Here is a 20,100-nt window from a genome sequence, read left to right as displayed (position 1 = left end):
GGAGCGCAGTTTCACAGCCGCCGCGGAAGTCCCAGAGTGCGCCTTTGCCGCTGGAGAGGAGAGTGTCTTGGCCGCGGGAGGGGCTAGCTTTGGAGGCGCTTGGGAAGCTAACGCCTTAGCCACCGGGGAAGCTAGCACTGGAACCGCCGGTGAGAAGAGAGCCTTGGCCGCAGGGGAACGGACGGGAGTCGGGACGGCCTCTGGAGCTGTGCGGCCGAGAGCCGGGTAGAGCACCGCCCCTGGGGGGAACGGCAACGGAGTGCGGGCTGGTGCAGGGTAGAGCTCCTCTTCGTCCTCGGAGCTGCTGGGAGCGCACCCGAGAAAGTCCCACGGATCCCGCTCCTTGAGCCTCGGGTACACGGAGGCACCGAGGCTCATAGCACCAACCCGTATCGCCCCCCCAAGAAAATCCTCCCCGGAAAAGGGATCTTCTTCCGGCTGGCGGGGCCCCTTAGAACGCCTACCCCGAGGCCTGCGGCGTCCTTGAGGCCTCGAGGTGTCCTGCGCCGGGGTTCCGCAAGGAGCACGGCGAATCGCCATCCTGGTGCCAGTCCACGCAGAACCTGCTGTGTCCATGTTAAGGTCGGTCTTTCTGTCACGAAATGACCCAGGCAGGGAGACGAGGAGGCGGACACAGGTGCAGGTAGGAGCGATATAAATAAATAATTTATTAAATAAATAACAAAGAAACACAAAGAAACAAGTAAACACGTAACAAAGATAATCAAATCACAAAGAACACGTAATAATAAAGTAAACCAAAACAAACGAGAGGAACTAGTGAACATAAACTCAACAAACAAGAAGTACTAAATATATATATATATATAAACAGGGAGTAAATAAACAAAGAAACAAACAAAGCTAAGAACATAAACAAGGAATAAACAAGAAACTAGAAACTACCAAAAATAACCAAGAAATAACCAAAACTAAACAGGGCAGGGATATATATATATATATATATATAGACAAGGAATATACTAGAAACAAAAACAAAGCAGGGTATATACAGGGAGCTAGGGAACACGGAGCTAAACAAGAAACTAGAAAAAACCAAACAAGAAATAAACAGAGAAAAACACAGAGCAAGGACTAGGGCTAGGAAACGCAGAGAAACACAGAGAGACAAAACAACAGAGGTTAGTGCAAAGACCGACGGAGACAAAGTGGTAGACGAGGGCTATTTAAAGAAACAAGAAACACTCTAGAATTGGAAACACCTGGGGAAGGGGCGGAGCTACAAATGAGACACAGGTGGAAATCTACTAAGACGGGAGACGCAGGGGAGCACAGGTCACGTGGGGAAGACACACAGAGACACGAGACAGGGCTAAGACCTGACAAACACATCCTAGATCTGAATGAGTGAAATATTCTCATTGAATACTTTGTTCTGTACAAAGTTGAATGTGCTGACAACAAAATCACACAAAAATCATCAATGGAAATCAAATTTATTAACCAATGGAGGCCTGGATTTGGAGCCACACACAAAATTAAAGTGAAAAAACACACTACAGGCTGATCCAACTTTAATGTAATGTCCTTAAAACAAGTCAAAATGAGGCTCAGTATTGTGTGTGGCCTCCACGTGCCTGTATGACCTCCCTACAACGCCTGGGCATGCTCCTGATGAGGTGGCGGATGGTCTCCTGAGGGATCTCCTCCCAGACCTGGACTAAAGCATCCGCCAACTCCTGGACAGTCTGTGGTGCAACGTGACGTTGGTGGATGGAGCGAGACATGATGTCCCAGATGTGCTCAATCGGATTCAGGTCTGGGGAACGGGCGGGCCAGTCCATAGCTTCAATGCCTTCATCTTGCAGGAACTGCTGACACACTCCAGCCACATGAGGTCTAGCATTGTCCTGCATTAGGAGGAACCCAGGGCCAACCGCACCAGCATATGGTCTCACAAGGGGTCTGAGGATCTCATCTCGGTACCTAATGGCAGTCAGGCTACCTCTGGTGAGCACATGGAGGGCTGTGCGGCCCTCCAAAGAAATGCCACCCCACACCATTACTGACCCACTGCCAAACCGGTCATGCTGAAGGATGTTGCAGGCAGCAGACCGCTCTCCACGGTGTCTCCAGACTCTGTCACGTCTGTCATGTGCTCAGTGTGAACCTGCTTTCATCTGTGAAGAGCACAAGGCACCAGTGGCGAATTTGCCAATCCTGGTGTTCTCTGGCAAATGCCAAGCGTCCTGCACGGTGTTGGGCTGTGAGCACAACCCCCATCTGTGGACGTCGGGCCCTCATACCATCCTCATGGAGTCGGTTTCTAACCGTTTGTGCAGACACATGCACATTTGTGGCCTGCTGGAGGTCATTTTGCAGGGCTCTGGCAGTGCTCCTCCTGTTCCTTCTTGCACAAAGGCGGAGGTAGCGGTCCTGCTGCTGGGTTGTTGCCCTCCTACGGCCTCCTCCACGTCTCCTGGTGTACTGGCCTGTCTCCTGGTAGCGCCTCCAGCCTCTGGACACTATGCTGACAGACACAGCAAACCTTCTTGCCACAGCTCGCACTGATGTGCCATCCTGGATGAGCTGCACTACCTGAGCCACTTGTGTGGGTTGTAGAGTCCGTCTCATGCTACCACGAGTGTGAAAGCGCCACCAACATTCAAAACTGACCAAAACATCAGCCAGACAGCATAGGTTCTGAGAAGTGGTCTGTGGTCCCCACCTGCAGAACCACTCCTTTATTGAGTGTGTCTTGCTAATTGCCAATAATTTCCACCTGTTGTCTATTCCATTTGCACAACAGCAGGTGAAATTGATTGTCAATCAGTGTTGCTTCCTAAGTGGACAGTTTAATTTCACAGAAGTTTGATTTACTTGGAGTTATATTGTGTTATTTGAGTGTTCCCTTTATTTTTTTGAGCAGTGTATATACAAGAATTTTGGTAAGACAGTCATTTTTACTGTATTAACTCGGCCAATCAGAGAAAGTGGCAGGGGGCCTACTGCACAATGTCTTTTTTCAGTTGGGATAATAGTGGTTGAAAATTACTGGTATATAGATCATTATAATCATGTGTAATCCAGATTCCAAAGTATTTGAACTTTTTAGGGCAAAGTTTAAATGGAAAAGAAGTCATTGACACCATACATTTCCCAGTACCTAAAGGCATCAGTTCACTTTTCAGAAAGTTGATTTTATAGCCAGAGATCTTTCCAAATTCTGTAAGTAGCATCATTAACTTTGGTATGTTTGAGAGGGGATCTGATATATATAACAACATATCATCAGCATAAAGTGAGACTTTTTGTTCTAACCCAGCTCATACAATTCCCTTAATTTCTACACATTGCCTTATAGCTATAGCGAGTGGTTCCATTACAACTGCAAAAATTAGTGGGGATAGGGGGCACCCCTGTCTTGTACTGTGGCCAAGTTCAAAATAAGAGGACAAATTATTGTTAGTACGAACGACAGCCATTGGTAACTTATACAAAATCTTTATCCATGATATGAATTTAGGGCCTATTCCAAACCATCCCAGGGCATCAAAAAGGTAACTCCACTCCACCCGGTCGAAGGACTTCTCGGCATCAAGTGATAGCACTACTTCAGATACACTGGGCAGAGAGGGAGTATAAAGTATATTAAGCAGGCGTCTAATATAAAAAAGAAAAACGATTTTTTATTATAACCAGTCTGATCCTGAGAGATAATTGGCTAACACTTTAGATGGTCCACTTGATGGCCTTGTTGACACTCAACTGACATTCAACTAACATTCAACTACATGTATATTAAATGCAACTGAACTGAAAGGTGAAAGTAAATGATTCTCTATTGAGTATAACCCTACATTCAACTCTAATCCAAACGCTTAACTTAATATTTTAGGATTGAGTTTAGGGTTAGATTTTAAGCTTAGGTTAAGGTTAGTTTTAGGGTTAGGTGTAGGGTTAGATTTTAAGATTAGGTTAAGGTTAGGGTTAGGTGTAGATTTAGATTTTAAGCTTAGGTTAAGGTTAGGGTTAGGGTTAGGTGTAGGGTTAGATTTTAGGGTTGATTAAGGGTTAAGGTTAGGGTTAGGTGTAGGGTTAGGTTCTTATTTTGAATAATTTACATTCAACATAGGGTTAAGTTACATTTAATCGACATTCAATTCAGTGTTAGTTGAATGTCAGTTGAGCATCAACAAGGCCATAAAGTGGACCATCCAAGTAAAGTGTTACCGATAATTGTAGGAAGGACTCCCTCTAAACGACAAGCTAGGACTGTGGCTAGGATTTTAGCATCCGTATTTAATAAAGAAATGGGCCGATATGAACTACAATCAAGAGGGTTTTTAACATTTTTAAGAATCATGGAAATAACTGCTTGATGCATGGTTAGTGGTAATGACTGTACTAAAAATGATTCTTCAAAGACTGATTGTAATAATGGAGAAATTTTTAAAGAATTCTACAGGATAGCCATCAGGCCCTGGAGATTTACCCGTCTGCATTGATTGGATTGTTGACGCTATTTCCTCAACTGAAATATCTTCCTCCAGCTCACCTGCCGTCTCTAAATCTAAAGAACGGATATGTACGTTTTTGTAAAAATCCTGCTCAGAGGGATTAGATCCTGAGGTGGTTGAATGCAATGACTGGTAAAAACGTTTAAAACAGTTAATTGCAGGACTTTCATTATGAGTGTGTCCTAGCTTGTCCTTGATTTCTGGTATGGTGTGATTAGCAGTTCTTTGCCGCAGCTGATGCGCAAGTAACCGGCCCGCTTTCTCTCAATGCTCATAAGTCCCATGGCGTGATTTGTAAATTAAATATTCAGCCTGTCGCGTTGACAGGAGATCAAATTCAGTTTGTAATGACATTCGTTTTTTCAAATTATCGGCAGATGGTGAAACACTATTTAGTTTATCTATCTCCAACATATCATCCGTCAGTACCTTTTTTTTTATTCGCACTGTATGAAATAACCTGGTCCCATAAATATGCCTTCAGCGCTTCCCACATTTTTAGAGAGGACATTCCAGGGGTCTGATTAGTTCCAAGAAAAAATCTAATCTCTAATCTGATGAAATTATTTAAAAAATCATCTGATAGAAATAATGGGTTAAGCCTCGAGGGACAGTAATTAGCCTGTGTATCAGGAAGACGCATTTTCATAAGTAAAGGACCATGGTCAGAAATAACAATGGCTTCATAATCGCATTTATTGATGAAGGATAAAATCCTTTTATTCACAAAAAAATAGTTAATGCGCGAGTAGGTCCAATGGACCACGGAGAAAAAAGAATATGCTCTAGAAGTGGGATTACGAAATAGTCACGCATCTGCTACCCTGAAAGACTCCATAAACGACTGGTTAGTGAGAGCTGAATTAGACAACCCACCAAGCAAATGGACACTGGGCCAGATCCGTTTTGAATTGTGCCGGATCTGGGCCAGATAACTTTTGCTATCTGGGAAGGGACATTGTTTATCTGAACTGAAACATATGCCCTGCCCATGCATTTCCTAACCTAAAGTGATCTGTTGTACATTAGGTGGGTCTTCTGTAAGATTACAATGTCTGTATTGAGCTGTTTTAAATGTGCCAATACCTTTCTGAGCTTAACTGGGTGGTTTAATGACTTAACATTCCAACTTACTAGATTCACTAAACAGCCATCTGACCTACTAGGAATATTAATCTGAGCCATTAAGGTGCAGGAGATTATAATTGTGAAATTGCATGGCAACCCCTGAGAAAAAATAGTACTGACAAAATAATGGACATATAGATAAGTATAGCAGTGATAAAAGGTCTGGTATAACCCCCAACCCACTAAACCACTGAAAGAGTATGCAGCAGAAGGGGCCCTCAGGCAGCTGAGCAATTAACTAGCTGACTGCTGATTGGCTCTGCCTCCACTTAATTGGTTCTGCCTTCTACTTAATTGTCTCTGACCTTTAACTGGCTCTGCCTTCTCAACAATAATGAATATCTAAGTTTTAAGTGGCAGAAAGAACAATTATAGATTCAGTAAATATAAATCCACATAACCCTTGCTCTTCCACTGCTTTGTTAAACTTTTTCTTTGTCCATTTTAACTTATTTCAGTATAAAGAAACACCAGTACTTTAGACAGACAATATATTTTACAGTTCAATTCTGTTTTCTATTATTTGTCTATCCATTCAAATATCCTTCTTTGGGTTTATTGTAAAATCTGTTGTTTATTCTTGTTTTTAGACTAACTTCATGCAATCTTGGAGTAAAGACGTGTGAAACTCTGGGATTAATTATAAACCTGGAAAACTGCCTGAAAGAGCTGGACCTCAGGAACAATGACCTGCAGGATTCAGGAGTGGAGCTGCTTTCTTCTGGACTGAAAAGTTCACACTGTAAACTGCAGATTCTCAGGTCAGTGTTTCCATGATTTTTGTTTTGAGATTATACAGGTCTAATTGTGAAATTCAGGCCATGTTGTTGCTCTTTCCTTTTTTCTTGTTTTCTCTCACTCCCATGTTTTGCTCTGTCTGCAGATTATCTGGTTGTATGATCACAAAGAAAGGCTGTTCTTCTCTGGCTTCAGCTCTGATTTTAAACCCCTCCCACCTGAAAGAGCTGGATCTGACCTACAACTACCCAGGAGAGTCAGGAGTAAAGCTGCTTGCTGCCAGACTGGAGGATCCACACTGCGAACTGGAGACACTCAGGTAGGTCTGAACTGATAATTATTTCATCAACTTATTGTGAGATAAATGAACATGTTTATTTTTGCTCTGCCAATATTGACTGTTGTGCTCTAATGGAGGACACTTTGCTCTGTGTGTATGCTGTGCTTCATGAGCAAGCAGAGTGTTGGAAAAGTAAGGTATTAAAGTTGTGAAACACGTTGCATTGTGGAACTTGTAATGAATCAAGTTGTAGTCACTAGGTACAACAATGGAGCAGCATGTAACCTTCATTCTGTCATTCTGTCTTATTTTTGTTTACACATTTTTTATTATAGATAGATAGATAGATAGATAGATAATTGTTATTGTTATCCATAGCTATCTGTACTAAATGCAAAATGCTTTGTTTTGGCTCACCTTTCCGGTGGTAAAAAGAACCAGTGTTTAGGTGTTATACCAGAACAGGTGGAACAGTTTAGCTGGTTCTGGTCATGAAGAAAGAATCAGGATAAAGAATACAAGATTAACTTTGTACACACTGAGAGTCAAGCACCCCAGCAATCAGCCCAAAAAGACAATTGTTTGCGACTGCAAAATAATAAATGATAAAAATAATCTGTGACTGCAAAATAATCTGTGATTTTTTTTGAGCCCTAATCTTATACTAACAGCAATAGTCTATTTTCATGCCTTCCACCTGCAATGCTGAAACAGCAATGGTGCTTTGGAATGCATCTACACCAATGGGATGTGTCCAGGTAGCTATGCCATATGCCTTTGGTGCGTTTTGAGATTCACAATGTTTACTTTTCTCTTTGTTGCGATAGCAAAGACACACTGACACACCTTAAATCAAGCTGCAAGATAGGGCCCTTCATTTCTGAGGAGATGAAATTAACATGACTGAGTTGTCATGTCAGCTTTATTTAAAAACTGTGTTTTTATTACATTTATTTTTTTAGAATATTCAAACTTAAAAAATAAACAAACAATAAGCACATTTTGACCCAAACAGTTATTTGAATGTGAAAATCACATCCAACAAGAACAATAGTGATCTATATCTTTTATACAGCAATTTAAACCCTGTATCTTACAGAAAGCACTGATTGATTTTGCAAACTGATATGGTTAAATGTGTGCCATGTAAAAATGCCTGAACTTTCACTTGTCTGAAGGCTGATTTATACCAATAAACATATTTATTATTTTTATTTATGTTCTGTTAAAAATCCCAAGAGTTTTATGAAATCACACAAAAACTGAAAAATACATTATTTGCCTGAAGACTATAAATTATTTAATAATAATAATACTTTTTTTTATATAGTGCTTTTCTAAAACCCAAAGACAGTTATTAGTACAAAGAAGATACAGATATTCAACACATAGTAAATACAAATACAACATTTATAGTGGAGCTTCACTATAGTACAGTAGGATGGTTATGTAGATCAGAAAATTAGAACATTAAGCAGAAAAAACACCATAAGCAAGAGAGAATAGATGAGTTTTAAGATTAGATTTGAATATGGAAAGAGTGGGAGATGGCTTAACTGCAGTTGGAAGAGAATTCCATAGTTGGGGAGCAAGCCTGGAGAATGCTCGATCACCGAAACTACGGAGATTGGATGACAGGACATTTAGAAGCCCAGCAGTAGAGGATCTGAGAGAGCGGGAAGGTCGGTAGGGATGAAGAAGGTCAGAGAGATAAGGAGGTGCCAGGTTATTTAGGGCTTTATAGGTAAGAAGGAGAATATTGAAATGAATCCGGTGTTTGACAGGTAGCCAGTGAAGATCTTGAAGAACAGGTGTAATGCGGTTGTGAGTGTAGGTGAGTAACCGGGCAGCAGAGTTTTGAACCATTTGAAGTTTGTGGACTGAGGAAGGACCGTCTAATCTTAGCTATGTTGCGCAGATGGAAGTAGGCTGTTTTTACGACAGAGCTTACGTGTGCTGTAAATGAGAGAGTGGAATCAAGGACGACACCCAGATTTCGGACCAGAGCAGAAGGTGAGAGCGCTACGTCTCCAATTTTGAGGGAGAAAAGGGGAGTGTGATTGAGAATTGACTTAGTGCCAATCAATATGAGCTCAGTCTTATTGTCGTTTAGCATGAGGAAGTTTTGTTTCATCCAGTTTCTAATCTCAGTCAGACAGCTTTCTAAGTGTGCAGTGGGCGGGTTATTGATTGAACTGGTATTAATGTAAATTTGGGTATCGTCTGCATAGCAGTGAAAGTTAATGTTGAAGTGACGCAGTATGTGTCCAAGGGGGAGGATATATATAATGAAAAGCAGAGGTCCAAGGACTGATCCTTGGGGGACCCCTTGTGTGATTATAGAGGTAGAGGAAGAATAGCCACAGAGTGAGATGTACTGTTTTCTATCAGTTAGGTAGGATGAGAACCAGTCAAGGGCAGTGCCAACAATGCCAAGTTCATGCAGCTGTGACAGGAGGATGGAATGGTTGATTGTGTCGAAGGATGCTGAGAGAACCAGCATCAGCAGCTACCAACAAATCATTTACGACCTTCACTAAAGCTGTTTCTGTACTGTGAAATGGTCGGAACCCAGATTGAAAAGGTTCAAAGAGATTGTTGGTTTCAAGATACTGTTGCAGTTGGCTGGCCACAGTTCTCTCTAGAACCTTAGACAGAAAGGGGAGGTTGGAGATAGGACGGTAATTGCTAAGGTCTGAAGGTTCAAGACCAGGTTTTTTAAGTATGGTTCTAACAGTAGCAATTTTGTAGGCAGATGGAACCTGTCCAAGGAGGAGTGATTGATTTATGAGAAGGGTGAGATGGGGAAGCAGTGAGGGTAGGCAGGCTTTAGTTAGGTTTAGGTAGGCAGTAGATCGAGGGCACAAGTTGTAACCTTGGAAGACTTAACAATGTTAGAGATGAAAGATGAATCAACACAGTTAAAAGCAGTTAGGGAGGGAGACAATAGGCTAAGAGGAGTGGGGCGGGTGGTATAAGAGTGATGGGAAGAGGGTTCAGAGGAAGCAGGGGTTAGAGATCTGTGAATATTTGCTATTTTTGACTCAAATGAGCGTAGAAAAGCATTGCAGAGGGCAGGAGAGGGAACAAGGGCATTGTCAGGGGATTTAAAGAGTTTTATAACTGTAGAAAAGAGGTGCCGTTGGTTTATACTATGCTGATTATTTATGAGATTGGAGAAATAGCTTGTCTTTGCATCATGAAGAGCATCTCTATAGGCAGACAAATGCTGCTTGTAAGCATCTGCATGGATAGCAAGTCTGGACTTATTATAGAGACGCTCAAGCTGTCTGCTAGTCTGCTTCATGGTACGGAGATCAGCAGTGTACAAGGGAGAGGACGTGGAGAACTTCACTGTTTTTGTTTTCAGAGAGGCTAATGTTTCCAGTGAATCAGAGAGAGCAGCATTTAGCATCAATGCATGCACTTCAGGGGATGAGGGAGCAGAAGTAACAGGAAAGATGAGAGAAACAGGTTGGTTAAGAAGAATAGGATCAATAGTTTGAGTCTTGCGAAAAGAAATAAGTTTTGTGGTAGAGCGATGGGGAAAGGCCAGCGGAGTGGTAAACAGGATAAGTTTATGATCAGAAAGTGGAAACAGTAAAGAGTGAAGGTTAAGAACAGGCAGGGAATTTGAGCAGACTAAGTCAAGGGTGTGGCCCTTGTCATGGGTCAGAAAATGCACATGTTGTGTAAAATGGAAGCACTCAAGAACAGACAGAAACTCAGCAGCAGTTTTGCAGTCATGATTATTGACGTGGATATTAAAGTCACCGACCAGTAGCAAGCGGTGTGAGACTGTGCAGGCCAGTGTAAGTAGCTCAGACAGCTCAGGAAGGAATTTTGGATTAGGTTTAGGTGGAGGATAGAGTAGGATCACAGTGATTGAGCCTGATAATTTAACAGCAGTGTATTCAAAAGAGGTAGCTGACATAATGCTCACCTCAGAGATCTTAATGTTGCTATTAAAAATCACTGCTAGACCACCTCCTCTGCCTGAAGAACAGGGTTTAGAGTTGTGCTTGAAGTTAGGTGGGGTAGCCTGATTCAAAGCATAGAAGTCACCAGTTTGCTGCTAAGTTTCGGCTATGAAAAGGATGTCAATAGAGTTGTCTAGTATTAACTCATTGAGTACAGCTGCTTTGTTAGAGATTGAGCAAATGTTAAGTAATGCAAGTACATTTGCAGAGTTAGCAGGAGGTAAAGAGTGTAGATTATAGTGATTAACAGCACAAGACTCAGTTTGTTGTAATGGGCGAAAAGTAGTCCAGAATGAACAGATATTAGTCCCAGCCGAGTAATGGATAGTTCTGTTATAATGCCGTCTTGAGCCTCGATGGACTTAACGATGGTAAGATAATATGCCAACTTTGCTGGCAGACACAGCGGCACATTTTGATAGGCGGCAGTAGTTATTGAGTTTGCACAATTCACTTGCCGTATATGAGAAAGACTGTGGACTGTAGTGACAATCTAGAAATCTAGTGCCAAGGTGATAAACGGCAACATTGCTGAGTGTATGTAAAAAACAACTCACTCAGACAGAGAACAGCTGGACAGTCATGTAAGACACTAGGGTCGCTCGCTGGGCCGGCGTGCGCTGCGGGGAGGACGTGGTGGAGCAGCCGCGCTCAGTCGCTCACTGGGCCGGCATGTAGAGCGTAGACTCCGGGGTGAAACACAAGAAAAGGCACAGGACGCGGGGAGAAGCGGCAGCCCAACAGATGGGCGCCAGCGTGCTCTCGTACGTCAAACACAGACACGTTGATCTTAACATGTCAACAGTCTGATAAAGACAGAGATAAAAAACAATAATAAATCTGAAAAAAAATCTGAAAAATAATAAATATGATTGTAGAATAAAATACATTGTTTTTAATATTTACTCTGACTTATATTTCACTGCAGATAGTATGAACCCAAAATATTTCATGTTTAGTCTGCCTAAACTCATTAATTTTTTTATATACATCCATCCATTCATACATCTAATTCCTGCAGCACATTCCAAGAATTTGTGATAAGAGCCAATAATTTAGGGCCTGTAATTGTCCTTTCAACAAGACTATTCAAAACCACATGCTGCGCATATTATTAAGAAATGTCTGTCAAAGAAAATGGTAGAGGTACTAGGGCTGGCACGAATAGCGTTTTTTGAGCTCCGAATATTCAGCACTGATTGGTAGCGAATATTCAAATATTCGTAAACAAAAAAAAAAAAAAAAAAGACAGATTAAAATACGAAAAAAAATGCAACCCTTAATCCACTGCAAAATTTTTCACGGACCCTCGGCCCCGAAAAAAAAAGATTTCCCACCCCTTTCCTGCACAAGGCGGGCCAGTAAATTGCTGTTTTGTGTTTTCGCACTTAGGCTTTTTCCTTTAAAAAAAAAAAAAGTTTGTTCAGAAAGTATTTTATATTCTTAAACATTTTTAATTATATTAGAGTAAAGGAAAGTCATTATAAATTATGTTACTGTTCTTGGTCTATTTCGGTTTAATGATTGTGCAGTGCATAGCCGTATTACTTATTTTTGTGTTTTTGCACTTGGGCTATAAGCTCAATATAAAATAGTTAGTTTGTTTAGAAATTATTTTATATTATTTAACCATGTTAAATTACATTAGGCTAGGTTTTTTGTAACTGATTTAGTCCCTACCTTACATTTTAATTTATAAATCAGTTTCGAAGTGCCTGCACATTTGGCACACTGCCTTTGTTTTGTCTACACTCAATTTGAAATGCTTTCAAACAGCTGAGCTTATATCCGAATACCAAAATTAAAAAACGAATACCTACTAAACAAATGAATATCCGAATACCTGAATATTCGGGTCCAGCCCTAAGAGTTACTGGACCAGTCTGCCTGTATTTCTAACCTGTACGCAGTAGAAACTGTGTGGACAATATAGAAACCTTTACCTGAGTTAAAAAAAAAACACTTCTAAAGTTTAATCTTTAAACTCTACCTTTACAAAAAGCAGCAGTGTTCAGTCTTCCAATGCTCTGCCTCAAATCATTCCCTCCTCCCTATGTAGTGCACTTTGTGGGTCATGGATTAGCACCACCTCCTCCCACACAGTGTACAATATATCTTAGTAAAAGTCATTTTTACATTCATCAGTATGAAACACAATTCCTTATTTATCATTTAAACAGTGTTTTTTATGCTTGTATTAGGTTTAAAAGTAGTGCGATATGTAGGGATAATGGTGTGATTTGAGATCTTCTCAGGAAGAGTGAACACTGCAGGCTGGTGTTAGTGTTAGAGGAGGACGGGGAGCTGTGCAGATTAAACGCTAGGAGTGCTACTGTACAGAGCTGATGTGTCTGTTAACTAAGTGTGACAGGCAGAGCTGTTACTGGGCTCTGGGTTAACCATTTTGGGCTTGGATGGCCACCGTAGTGGAGGAGCAGCGGCTCCCCCTCCCCTCTGTGTTGTGCTAGAAATGCTAGTTAGCTCAGTATAAAAGCATGGATAGCATGCTGCTGTGTTGAGCTCGTGGTTTCCTTTGTTGCTGGGTCGTGTTACTGCAGGACTTGCTGCTGGGTGGTTTCCTAAGGGGTGGTCTGCCGGAAAACGGGTGTGAATGCGGTTAGCGGTTAGCGGTTAGCCGTTAGCATCAGCCGGCTCTGAGCATCGTCGCATAAAACTGCAGCTTGGTGTGGATTTGGAGCTGTATTGGATGTAAGGTGTATGCTCTGGCGTGCCGGAAAACGGGTGTGAACGCGGTTAGCGGTTAGCTGTTAGCATCAGCTAACTCTGGGCATCGTCGCATAAAACTGCAGCTTGGTGTGGATGTGGAGCTGTATTGGATGCAAGGTGTATGCTCTGGCGTGCCGGAAAACAGGTGTGTTTTGACCGTAACAACGTAAGGTGTTCAGCTGAAGTGTCGCCATCGGAGAAGGCTGAGGTGGCACCAAGCCGAGCAGTCCCTAGTCTTCTGCTGTTTTGCCTATGCTGTTTTGTTGGGGTTGAATTAATTTAAGATTTATTCATTTATTTTGTTCTTTTTTGTTTCTGGGTGTTTATTATTTGTATTAAAAAGATTGTTTTGTTTTCTTTTCTTTTTTTTCCTATTTTTTTTTGTTTCTGTTGGAAGTTGATTTTGTTATTTGTATTTTTGTTAACTTGACCCCACCTTGTGTCAATGGTGGCAGACCTCTTTGGGCCCTCCTATAGGAAGCTGGCTGTTTATTATTTGTTAGTGATACTGGCCGTAAACTAAATGGAAAATTAATAAGTATAACATTTATTGTTACTAATCTGTTTCTCTTTCTTGTAGAACAACTTGGTGCACGTGGTGTCCCCCTTGGGCCGACTGGTCACCTCCTCCTTGGGAAATCTTTCCTTTTGCACTTGGTTTGCTGTGTTGGACTCACCCTTGGTTTGAGGTGTTGCGACGTGTGTGGGTGTGTGTGAGTATTCTGTTTGTGCTTGCAGAGGTTGTATTTCTCCTTGGGAGGGAGGGCCCGGGCACAAGAATTGTCCAGCACCAGTTAGCTACAGAAAGATGATAATGCTATGTTAAGACTCCAAACAGCCAGTATCTCTAACATTCTTTTTTTAAGCGCATTTTGTCCCAAGGCTCAGGTATACTTTTAAAGTTGTTTTTTTTTTTAAAAAACTTTAATTGCTTAATAAAGTGTTCTTATGTATTTCATGTATCTACTATTTCAAACCTGAATAAGTAAAGATTGTATGCTGAACCTCATCTCACGTCTCCTGAGTATCTCTGAATGCACCTGTGTGCTTTGGGTATTATTTTATATTTATTTCCTGGGGTGAAACTCCCCAGGTGGCGTAGTCTACCTTCATTGAATCATAAGGGTCACATAAGTTAGAGCTGGTTTCGGAGACACAGGTCCAAAGTGATGCGTGTTAAAAGCTCACCTTTTTTAAGCTTTCTACCGTGATACCAAATAGCTCTACAAAACTCAGTTTAGCCTCAGGTTTAAGTTTCAGCAAGTTAAACCTTGACATTTCCCCAATTACGTAGTCCCCAATTTCACTCCTTGCATGAAGGCCGCTTCTGTTCCATGAGTGTGAAAACCTGTTTATTGAAAATGACAATCCAAAACCGTGATTAACTACAGGCAGGGTCAAAACCAAAATGCAAAAATAAAAGGCAGTAAACATACCAAAAACAGTAATACAGTCTAGGTCAACAACACAGCATAGCAGTTTGAGAGCGATACACAAAATTGTCAAATATATATAAAAAAAGGGTCATACACAGAATAAATGAAACACACAAGATAAATGCTTTATAGATGACGAACGGAACCAGATTTAATACTTAGCCAGAGTCTGAGAGGTATCGTGTAATCAGTCATGTGAGGGAGTGAATGAGTGATGTCAGTGCATGGTGCATTCTGACCAATGGTGTCCAGAGACAGGAGATCAGTGGAAGACACTGGTCCAGAAGGAACAGCAGCATCTTTTGCACCAGGTGTGACACCCAAACCTAAGACTTAGTCCTCATATAAGACAAAAATTTAACTAATTTTAAGGGAGATTTCATACTACGACAATTGACTGTGCTATTAAAAGTTACTAAGTATTAAGTATAATACTTACTGTAGTGAACTTTATCTTAGTTTACAGTGGAACTGGTAACTGTTTCATCTTTAATTGAAGGTCTAAAACATTCTGTGACTGAATGAAACCACTTGAACCAGCACCAATCAGAGTTTGTCTACTAAACACACTCATCTCTCACCAGTACAAACACACTTCACCATAATGAGGGATTCAGTTGTGCTGTGTGAAGTGTGTAAGATCACACACTTACTCAGGAAAAGCCAGATTTTCATATTTCTTCCACCACATTCCCGTTCCTCAGTCCCGCTGAAGGAGGGTTTAGCTCAGCAGTGGAAGGGATGGAGATCAGAACCCACATGAGGAGATGAGTCTCCCTGTAGCAGCTTATAACAATTCATTCTAATTGATTAATTAATTAATCAACAATTCTGTCCTTCGCTGCAAGATATTCTGACGAGACCTCTACTCAGGGCTTCTTCACAACTTCACAAATTTAGCCGTGCAAAAGATACGTAACAGTAGATGAATGAACTAGTGAAAGAACTACTAGTGCAAAATAGGGTAGAACTATAAAAATAGAGTTATAGGCGTCAGCAAGTCTGAGAGTGTGTCCATAGCTGAGAGTGTATCCATGGTGTGGCCAGAGTGGCCGGAATGAAGAAGTGTCTTTGAAAAATGAGTCTTTAGTTTACTGTGCTGAGAGGAGTTGAACAGTCTTATGGCCTGAGGGACAAAAAACTTTCGGAGTCTGTCTGTGGAGCAGGACTGGGACCGCAGTCTGCCGCTGAATGAGCTGATTCGGAGCTACTGGAACAGGCAGTCACTCGCGTCGGCGCCTGAAGAAACACTTTTTCATATATAATTTCATATTTGTGTATAAAAGGTTTAGTCCAGTTCTATAGTAGAATATAGAGTTCAGTTAGATTAGAACTAATACACTTTTTTTTATTTACTCTTACTGAGAACACACTACACAGGTTCTTTAACACAGTTATTTAGTAGAATATAGAGTTCAGTTAGATTAGAACTAATACACCTTTATTTACTGTTACTGAGAACACACTTTTGGACAGAATTATAATATAAACACTAATAGAGACAACCTTTACATTTTAGTTTATGAAAATCTCACTCTGTGTGTCTGTGTGTGTGTGTGTGTGTGTGTGTGTTTAGAGTGGAACATAGAGGGCAGATCAGAATCAAACCTGGATTTAAAAAATGTAAGTTCTCTTTCTCTCACAAACACACTACAAAAAACTCCACACACACTCCCAATCTTTCACACAAGCACGCACTCACTCACGTACAGTGCTGGCCAAAAGTATTGGCACCCCTGCAATTCTGTCAGATAATACTCAATTTCTTCCAGAAAATGATTGCAATCACAAATGCTTTGGTATTAATATCTTCATTTATTTTGCTTGCAATGAAAAAACACAAAAGAGAATGAAAAAAAAAGTCAAATCAATTATCATTTTACACAAAACTCCAAAAATGGGCCGGACAAAAGTATTGGCACCCTCAGCCTAATACTTGGCACTTAGTACAACCTTTAGACAAAATAACTGTGAACAACCGCTTCCGGTAACCATCAATGAGTTTATTACAATGCTTTGCTTGAATTTTAGACCATTCTTCTTTGGCAAACTGCTCCAGGTCTTTGAGATTTGAAGGGTGTCTTCTCCAAACTGCCATTTTGAGATTTCTCCACAGGTTTTCTATGGGATTCAGGTCTGGACTCATTGCTGGCCACTTTAGAATCTCCAGTGGTTTCTCTCAAATCACACTGGTCCTACATTATGTTGCAAAATTTGTTGGTAGTCTTCAGACCTCATAATGCCATGCACAAGGTCGAGCAGTCCAGTGCCAGAGGCAGCAAAGCAACCCCAAAACATCAGGGAACCTCCGACATGTTAGACTGTAGGGACTGTGTTCCTTTAGTTTTTTTTCCTGTCAAATCTATGTTGATGCTTTTTCCCAAAAAGCTCTATTTTTGTCTCATCTGACCAGAGAACATTCTTCCAAAACATTTTTGGCTTTCTCAGGTAAGACTTTTTTATGTCTCTGGGTCAGAAGTGGGGTCTTCCTGGGTATCCTACCAGAGAGTCCCTTTTCATAGAGACGCAGACAGATAGTACAGGTTGACATTGTTGTACCCTCGGACTGCAGGGCAGTTTGAACTTGTTTGGATGTTAGTTGAGGTTCTTTGTCCACCATCTGCACAATCTTTCATTAAAATCTCTAGTCAATTTTTCTTTTCCGTCCACATCTAGGGAGGTTAGCCACAGTGCCATGGGCTTTAAACTTCTTGATGACACTGCGCACTGTAGACACAGGAACATTTAGGTCTTTGGAGATGGACTTGTAGTCTTGAGATTGCCCATGCTTCCTCACAATTTTGCTTCTCAAGTCCTCAGACAGTTCTTTGGTCTTCTTTCTTTTCTCCATGCTCAGTGTGGTACACACAAGGACACAGGACAGAGGTTGAGTCAACTTTAATCCATTTTAACTGGCTGCAAGTGTGATTTAGGTATTGCCACCACCTGTTATGTGCCACAGGTAAGTAACAGGTGCTGTTAATTACACAAATTAGAGAATAATCACTTGATTTTTCAAAGGGTGCCAATACTTTTGTCCACCCCCTTTTTTATGTTTGGTGTGGAATTATATGCAATTTGGCTTTTTGACAATTATTTTTGTGGTTTTCCATTGAAGACAAATTAAATTAACATTTTAATATCAAAACATTTGTAATTGCAATCATTTTCTGGGTGAAATGGAGCATTATCTGACAGAATTGCAGGGGTGCCAATACTTTTGGCCAGCACTGTACATAATCACACACACACTACAGACAAACACTACACACTCACACACACTACACAGACACTACTTTAGAAAACACTACACACAAACTAGGGTTGTGCTATTTATGACCCACCATAGCGATGGATGGTAACCATCGCGATGCCACGCCCACTTTTTTTTTTTTCTTTTTTTTCAGAAACATGCACTGACCTTCTTTAGGTCTCCTTCACCTAAAACTTTAGCAGGGATTGTACGGAAAATGATCAAATCAGGTATATAACTTATATGAATTAGAGTCAGGGATGAAAATTAAAATACCCCACTGCTACAAATATGCCTAATTGGCATATTATTCTATTATTTATTATTATTCTATTATTAGGATATTATTATTTATATCTAGGTTATAGCTTGTCTTCGTTTTTTTCTACATGTCTGTATTAATTTTAAACATTTCATGTTATTCACGCAAATACAATAAGCCTGCTCGTTGTGCGTTGGGAAACTTGCTCATTGTCCACCAGTATAGTTACTTCTCCAAAAAAGTAACTGATTAACTAACAGAGTTACTCCACTATAAAAGTACCTAGTTACCAGTAAAAGTAACTATTGCATTACTTTTGTTACTCGCCCATAAAAAAATTAACAAAAGAAAATAAATTATGTAATTTCTATTATTATTAGAAAAATAACAAACGAAAATAAACCCAAAATGTTGACAAAAATATATTCTAACGAATTTCAAAACATAGAAACAAAAAAACATTAAAATGGTATTAATATAACAGTTTAACAGCTGGATCAAACAGTTATACAAATTTATATTTATGTTCAGTACACAGAGTTAATAACTGTAGCTTAATATAGCGTAGGCATTCTGCTGTTGAGAATTTTAACAGATGCTTATTCTCACTCAATAGCTAGAGTTTTTTTAAATGAAAAATTAAAAGAGAAAAGAACTTTGACTGAACATTAATTTATTTTATTTCACTTTGCTATTATGTAACTGAAATTCATTTTTATTTTTATTTTTTTCATATCTGAAAAATAAAGCATCACCCTGGCATGTGGTGCTGCACGTCAAGTATATAAAACTTAAAATATTTGAAATACACAGAAATACAAAGCTATATGTTAGCGTTTGTTTCTTGTCCCCAGGGCAATTTTTTAAAATATTAAATATATTAATTAATTAACTAAAATCTCGTCCAGCGCTAAAAAATGCCGCACTCATGCAGAGCGAGCTTGAATTCAGCACGAGGCTACCAACAATATAAAACTCAGTTTAGTTAAATAAATGAAGATGAGTAAGGACCTGTAAAGTTGATCAAATATTGTCAAATATAAAGGATAGGTTGAGGTTTTGATGAGCTGTTTTAATTATTTGAAACTGAAACTAACTGAAAGTTCTATTATTCTGCGCACTATTAGAAAGCCTTTGATTGTGTTTTAAATGAGTTTTTATTTTATATTAATTATTTTTTATTAATTTTACATATTTTTATTATTTTACTGATCAAATTATTTTTTTCTTCATAAGATATAAATTCTTCATAAGTATCATTTTTTATGATCTTTTTAAAGTGTCCCATTTTTCATTTTTTACGTATATATTTTATTCGTCTATAGTAAATGTCAGTTTTTATTTCTAATTTTTGAAAAATATTTTTAATCCCTTTTAAACTGTAAATGCTCTGTGGCACCGTAAATGAGGGTCCCCCTCCAGTGTAAATAATGGTTGATTGCTTGATTAATATTCAGTGTTGCAAACCCAATTTTTACATAAACAATAAAAAGAATAAAGAATAAAATAACATTACTGGTCTATCTTCACAGCCTGACGGCGCAGTGTCCTATGCACTCTTAAAATAGGAATGAACAGAAGTCAGCGCGCACCTGCCTCTTAAAGGGGATGGATACAGACACACTGATTGGTTATTTCAGGTTACGCCCAAAATACACCCATGAATAATTAAGGGAAAACACTACACACACAGACACACACTCACTCACTCTACACACATACACACACAAACCCACACATGCTCACTCACTCACACTGCATACAAATACTACACACACACACACCTCACACTACACAAACACACAACACCTTCTA

The 20,100-nt window shown here is 40.0% G+C and overlaps 1 protein-coding gene and 1 long non-coding RNA gene across 2 annotated transcripts in view; both read left to right on the top strand.

The window, feature by feature from the left end:
* Window positions 1-20,100, top strand: part of LOC107197168 (NACHT, LRR and PYD domains-containing protein 14-like) — a 412,286-nt gene that overhangs the window by 17,903 nt on the left and 374,283 nt on the right. The window lies entirely within an intron of this gene.
* LOC125784510 (uncharacterized) lies at window positions 13,233-14,343 on the top strand. The gene is made up of 2 exons (XR_007427306.1): window positions 13,233-13,505; window positions 13,915-14,343. It is a non-coding gene; the product is annotated as an uncharacterized LOC125784510 (long non-coding RNA).

This window comes from Astyanax mexicanus, chromosome 1 (assembly GCF_023375975.1).
Source record: "Astyanax mexicanus isolate ESR-SI-001 chromosome 1, AstMex3_surface, whole genome shotgun sequence".
Lineage (NCBI taxonomy): Eukaryota > Metazoa > Chordata > Actinopteri > Characiformes > Acestrorhamphidae > Astyanax > Astyanax mexicanus.
This window is presented reverse-complemented; position numbering and strand designations above follow the sequence as displayed.